Raw genomic sequence first — 6,835 nt, forward strand, 5'->3', positions numbered from 1 at the left:
CACCGCCTTCAGACGCCGAGCGGTCGTGAGGGAAATCCCGCCCCCTCGGCCTCCCTGCCCCGCCTCCCGGCGCGTCCATTGGCTCCCGGGGACGCCCATCCGCTCTGCTGCGGTGGACTGGAGGTTCCCGTGCGGCGCGAGGCTCTCCCGTGAGCGCGGGCGTCGGAAGCGGCGGAGGTGGCAGTGGCTGCCCTGGGATGGCCTTCCCTGCACGCGCGTGTTTGTATCTAAATCGCAGGAGACTGTCTCTTCCTCAGCTTGCTGGCGCGAGGAGCCGGAGCCTCGAGTTAGGGCCACACAGGGGAATTTGGGGCGGGTTGGCTTTTCCCGCAACATATTTTGTCAGAGACGTTGGAAAAAGCCCTACTGCTGGCGCCTTTTAGTTTCCTCAGATGATAATGTTCCCAACTCCGCTCGAAGCATCCAGTCTTAATCCCCTCCAGCAGAATGGTGCTAACTCAGATGTCTGAGATCCGCAGCTGTGTCAATAGGGCTTTCTGGCAAACTTGTGAACGTAGCCTCGAAATTATTTTTCTGGACACTTGAATATCAGTATATTCGGTTGAAAACATGTGATTTTGTTGCCAGTTTAACAGTTCCTACCTGGCCTCCCAAGGTCAGTCCTTCAGGAAAATAACACTGGTTAATTATATTAGTAACTAATTGGCATTTCTGTTTCATCAAAAAGTTTTGGAAGCTTTAAATAGTTTTAGCCTCTAATTTTACAATAAAGTGAAGCTCAAAGTTGGGAATTTGACCGGATGAGGGCTACAAGCCCATCCTTTCCTCCTCCCTCTTCATCTTTCCCGGCTTCTCACCCTGGCTCGTTTATGTCTCTGTATAGTTGTAGGCTTTCATCATTATACAGAGAAAATAACAAAGTAGTGTCTTCTAAACATCTAGCCATTAATTCCACCAATCCATTCCATTTTCATTCAAGAAATACCCAGAGATGCTGGGTAAAGATTATTAGCTGCCTGGTTCCACAGATAACATGGGAACAAATCCAGAATAGTGGTAGCACAAATCCAAATACAGTAACAAATAGAAGTTATATATTTTAACGAAAATAGTAGATTTTCCCATGATCTCTTGAGGGAAAGATAAAATTATATTTTTAAAGTTTTGTTGGGTAGACTTGCATTGTAGTTTTACGGAATTATTTTTAGTGTTACAATCTTTAGAAGTTCTCCCCTTAGATTGTTTATCAGCTAGTCTCGCTCTCTCGAAGAGTTCTTTAGTTTTTGAGGAAGTTGATTTGGAGGCAGTTCTTACAATGAGTTAAGGGTTCCCAGTGTGTTACAGGTTCTTTTTCCTTGATACCTTGTTTCTACTCTGCCAGCAAGAACACCATGCACCCCAGCTCTAAAGAAGGAAGACTTTCAAGGTAAGTGACCTTCCTGATTGAACTGAGTTAGATTTTAAATGGAGAAGAAAGGTTGTGACAACTGTTAAGAATCAGGAGTGAGGAGTGTAAACAATGTATAAGGAAAAAAAAAAAAAGGCCAGGCGCTGTGGCTCACGCCTGTAATCCCAGCACTTTGGGAGGCCGTGGCAGGTGGATCACCTGAGGTCAGGAGTTCAAGACCAGCCTGCCCAACATGGCGAAACCCACTCTCTACTAACAATACAAAAATTAGCTGGGCGTGGTGGCATGCCTGTAGTCCCAGCTACTCGAGGGCGGCTGAGGCTGGAGACTCAACTGAAGCCAGGAGGCCCAGGGGCAGTGAGCCGAGATCACGCCACTGCACTCCGGCGTCGGCGACAGAGCAAGACTCCGTCTCAAAAAAAAAAAAAAAATTAACTTGGCCAAACCAAATAATTCAAATGAAAAATTCTATTAGGTATCTGAATTATCTGGGTGTGGTATTGTTAAGTTAAATGATTTCCTTCTTAGTATGTTATGTACATCTAAACTGTGTTTCTGTAAAGGATTCTCAAGAGGCCATTATATTATGGCAGAATGGCAAGGAATTCTTGCCAGACTCAGTTGGTTAAAAAATAAAACAGGCTGGACACGGTGGGGCTCACGCCTGTAATCCCAGCACTTTGGGAGGCTGAGGCAGGCGGATAACGAGGTCAAGAGATCAAGACCATCCTGGCCAATCTGGTGAAACCCCGTCTCTACCAAAAATACAAAAATTAGCTGGGCATGGTAGCACACGCCTGTATTCCCAGCTCTTCGGAAGGCTGAGACAGGAGAATTGCTTTAACCCGGGAGGTGGAGGTTGCAGTGAGCCAAGACTGCACTCCAGCCTGGGTGACAGCGTGAGACTGCATCTCAAAAACAAAAAATAAATAAATAAAAATGAAAAAGTACAAAACAAAAACAGGTTCACATTCATTTGGATGGAGAGGTAGGTTTAGTCAAATCTAGTTTCAATCTGTTTGTACTAGAATCCAGTTTGAGCCTTCCATTTGGATTCTCTAGCTTTAAGCCACTGTATACCCTGCTCATACAAAAATATGGTTGTATTTCCTATGTTAAAACATCTCCAAAGCTGCAGAATTCATAGTCATTTTTGATAACCAGTTTAATCAGCCTAAGTTTTGTGCAGTTAACCAAACTCAGTTCATTTTAAGCCAGTTTTCTTTTATACAGGAAATGAGGCTTGTTCAGAGAGTGCCTTAGGGGTTACTGGAGACTCATCTGTGGGTAGTAGAGTAAAAACTTTGGGCAACTGGTTAATTTTACGGAAGGCAAATCAGGATTAAACAGCATCCACCAAAGATTTCTTTGAGACGTTTCACATCTATCCCTTGAGACATTTCACACGTATAATTTACAACAAAAGGACATACAGTCTTGTAAATAGAGTTGTTAATTATTAGTCTCCTAAAATTATATTTGGTCTTATAATTAGGTTTTTACATGATACTCCTTGAAGTTCTCGTCTGTGATCTGTAATAGGAAAGAATCCAATAACCCAAGTGATGCTGGTTCTTTACTTTTAAAAATTATCCCTTTAGGTCAGTGGTTTCCAAACTTCATGCACACATAAAAATCATCTGGGAAGGTTGTTAGAATACAGATTCCTGAGAGAGTTGGGACATACGGCTTCGGAGCAGGAATCTTCATTGTGCCAGTGACTAAAAAGAGAATTAAATATGGGTGATGTTGAGAAAGGCAAGAAGATTTTTATTATGAAGTGTTCCCAGTGCCACACCATTGAAAAGGGAGGCAAGCACAAGACTGGGCCAAATCTCCATGGTCTCTTCGGGCAGAAGACAGGTCAGGCCACTGGTTACTCTTAAACAGTCACCAATAAGAACAAAGGCATCACCTGGGAAGAGGATACACTGATGGAGGATTTGGAGAATCCCAAGAAGTACATCCCTGGAACAAAAATGATCTTTGTTGGCATTAAGAAGAAGGAAGAAAGGGCAGACTTGATAGCTTATCTCAAAAAAGCTACTAATGAGTAATAGGCCACATTTTATTTATTACAAAACAAATGTCTCATGACTTTTTTATGTGTACCATACTTTAATAGATCTCATACACCAGAATTCAGATTATGAGTGACTGACAGAATATTTTGTTGGGCAGTCCTGATTTAAAACTAAGACTGGCTTGTGGTTAAATGAATGTGTTCAGTTTTTGAATGTTAATAGTAATTCCAATTTGGTAAATGCTATCACTGTTTACCCCTTCTAAAGATATGATTAGACTTCGTTAGTAATGTTCAACTTTTCACAAAGATGGTGAGTGCCATCTTAAAACTTACTGGAGATTGGTTTTATATTTAGATTTATATAACTGGTTTGTGAATATATTTAAATACTGGGGAAATTCCTTCACTGTCTCAGAACCAAGCAAGATTCACCTGTGTTTTGTGTTCATTTGCCTCTTAAAGGCAAGGGTTGAAGATAAATAAGGTAGCAATGTCTAGAGTTTTGGCCTTAACTATGCCAATCTAATTATAATTCCCTGTATTTAAAATGGTTCCTTTTACTTATTGAAAGGCATTTTAGTGTGGTTTATGTGTAATATTAAAGATTATTCAACACTTCTCACATCTTATAGATCTATAAGGTCACATGCTTTTAAAATAGTAGCAAGTTAAACTTCACTCTTGAATTCTTTACAATCTAAGTCAAACTAAGTTATAATTTAGGACTGTCTTTAAACAGCCATTCAGAAACTTATAAAACTGTAGAACTGTGTATTTGTGATTGGGAATGGTGCTTTTGCCAACTTAAAGGGATTAAAGTAGCAGAGATATACACAAATTTTAAAATTATGTATGATCACAAGACTAAAGATAATTAAAAAGAAAACTACACACACACACACAAAAAGGATACAGATTCCTGAGCCCTGCTAGAAGATTTTGGTGTAGTAGGTCAGAGTCAGGGCTGGGAATCTCTCCAGTTAAGTCTGAAGCGGGTAATCCACAAACCACATGAGGAAAAACTCTATCCGAGATGGAGAATAATCATTTCCCTTTCCTAGATCACTTTGTATTTAAATTTTTTTTTAAAAGAGTCAGGTGGGCACAGTAGCTCATGCATGTAATCCTAGTACTTTGGGACGTCAAGGTGGGAGGATTGCTTAAGCTCTGGAGTTTGAGACTAACCTGGGCAACACAGAGACACCATCTCTACAAAAAAAAAAAAAAAAAAACTGAAATTAAATTAAAATTTTAAAAAATAGTCCGAGCACAGTGGCTTATGCCTGTAATCCCAGCACTTTGGGAGGCTGAGGCGGGTGGACCACCTGAGGTCAGGAGTGTGAGACCAGGCTGGCCAACATAGTGAAACCCCGTCTCTACAAAAATTAGCCAGATGTGGTGGCAGGTTCCTGTAATCCCAGCTACTTGGGAGGCTGAGGCAGGAGAATCGCTTGAACCTGGGAGGCGGAGGCTGCAGTGAGCTGAGATCACACCACTGCACTCCAACCTGGGTGATAGCGAGACTCAGTCTAAAGAAAAAAAAAATTAACAAAAAATAAAGAGTCAAGCAAACATTTAGAAAAGGAATCCTGGGTTCCAGGTGAGGATAGTGAGAGGGACATCATTTCCAGGCTAACAAGCCTGGAAACCACCTACTCACAGATATCCTCTGAAAGACTCCATCAGTTTAAAATTTTGGGAAATCCATACTCCTTTTAAAGAGTGTAATGTATAATGCAAAAAATTCTGGTTGTTACTAGTAAATCACTCCTTAGTAGGACTAACTTTAACAGATAATTCAATTATTTTCTTAATACCAGCTGAGATAAAGCAGATTCAGGAAATAGCAGATTTCAAGAAAATATGGGAACTTGAGTCATTTAATCTATTTTAAAACATTAGCACCACTAGCAGAGTAGGGAGAAGCTTCGGACAATCAGAGGGTAGAACAAAAAGTTCTGAGGAATGGGTTGCAAAAAGAGGTGGGAGGGCAGTAAGGACCAACTGGTTCTTCATTATGCCACTACTTCTGCCTTTGACCTTGACCTTGATGTCACTTTTACTCATTGCCACAGCATCCTTAGAATGGGGGACAATTCTGCAGCTTCAACTTTCTTGACTGTAAAAAGAAAAAACAAAATTCTAGGAAAATTGTATATGCTTTTGTTTATCTATGGTTGTCTTGATTCCTTTTTATAATAGCACCTTAATTAATTTGTTTGACCAGGCCAAGAACTTTAACACAAAATAGCATCATTCCCCTTCTGTGGGGAGGTAGATGAGAACATGGTTATGAGCTCATGGGCTTGGGCTGTAATTTAAATTCTGGCTCCACTGTTTAGTAGCTCTGTGACTGAAGTCAAGTTATTTAACTTCTCTGTTTCTCCATTCTGTCATCCAAAAAGTGGAGCTTAATACTAGAGAACCTACATTAATAGGGTTGTTAAGATGATTAATGAACTTTTACAGTAGCTCCTAGCACAATAAGTATTCAGTAAATATGAACTAATTATCTTTTTCATTATCAACTATTAAATATTAAAACATTTTAATGCTTTTAAGGAAGTTTTTTGGTCTCTATCATATTTTTTAAAAAACCAATATTTTTTAAATCAGAAGATTGGGCTCATTACCTTAGAGAATTCTGATGCTATTTTAAATAACATTAGTTACCCTTGCTAATGTTTTATCACTTTGATTTGGGGGTTTTTGAGGCCAAAACCAAAATTTTGAAATCAATAAATATGTACTTTGAAATTCTGGAGGAAAAGTGTAGCAAAACAATTGCCAAAAGAGCCAAGGTTATTGCCATTTTGAGGTTTTTGAGAGTTTTTTTTTGTTTTTCTTTTCTTTTCTTTTTTTTTGGCGAGTGGTGAGTGGGTAGAGGTGCCCCAAAGTTAAAAGAAGACTTTCATGATGCTTTCCCCACATGGGAATTCTGGAAGGAACAGTCAAATCATTGGGAACAAAATTGCTCATAGGCTGGGGGCAGTGGCTCACACCTGCAATCCCAAAATTTTGGGAGGCTGAGGTGGGAGGATCGCCTGAGCCCAGGAATTTGAGACTAACCTGGGCAACATAGTGAGACAGTGTCTCTACAAAAAATTTTAAAATTAGCCAGGTGTGGTGGCACATGCCTGTAGTCCCAGCTACTCGGGAGGCTGAGGTGGGAGGATTGCTTGAGCCCAGGAGGTCAAAGCTGCAGTGAGCCACGATCTTGCCACTGCACTCCAGCCTGGGTGTCAGCGAGACCCTGTCTCAAAAAACAAATAAAATGCTTTTAGGGAAATTAATATGTCCTGTGCCTGTTTAATCATTGAAAACATTTTAGGGGCCGGGCGCGGTGGCTCAAGCCTGTAATCCCAGCACTTTGGGAGGCCGAGACGGGCGGACCACGAGGTCAGGAGATCGAGACCATCCTGGCTAACACAGTGAAACCC

At 40.8% G+C, this 6,835-nt stretch overlaps 1 protein-coding gene across 1 annotated transcript in view; it reads left to right on the plus strand.

Annotated features, from left to right (window-relative positions):
• The first annotated feature begins 1,163 nt into the window (after window positions 1–1,163).
• HESX1 (HESX homeobox 1) overlaps window positions 1,164–6,835 on the plus strand; it is a 27,474-nt gene continuing 21,802 nt past the window's right edge. Inside the window, exon 1 of the mRNA XM_011947254.1 lies at window positions 1,164–1,387. The gene's annotated coding sequence lies outside the window, so the exon portion shown is untranslated. The remainder of the gene's footprint in view (window positions 1,388–6,835) is intronic.

The sequence above is a fragment of the Colobus angolensis genome, unplaced genomic scaffold, assembly GCF_000951035.1.
Source record: "Colobus angolensis palliatus isolate OR3802 unplaced genomic scaffold, Cang.pa_1.0 Scaffold26, whole genome shotgun sequence".
NCBI lineage: Eukaryota > Metazoa > Chordata > Mammalia > Primates > Cercopithecidae > Colobus > Colobus angolensis.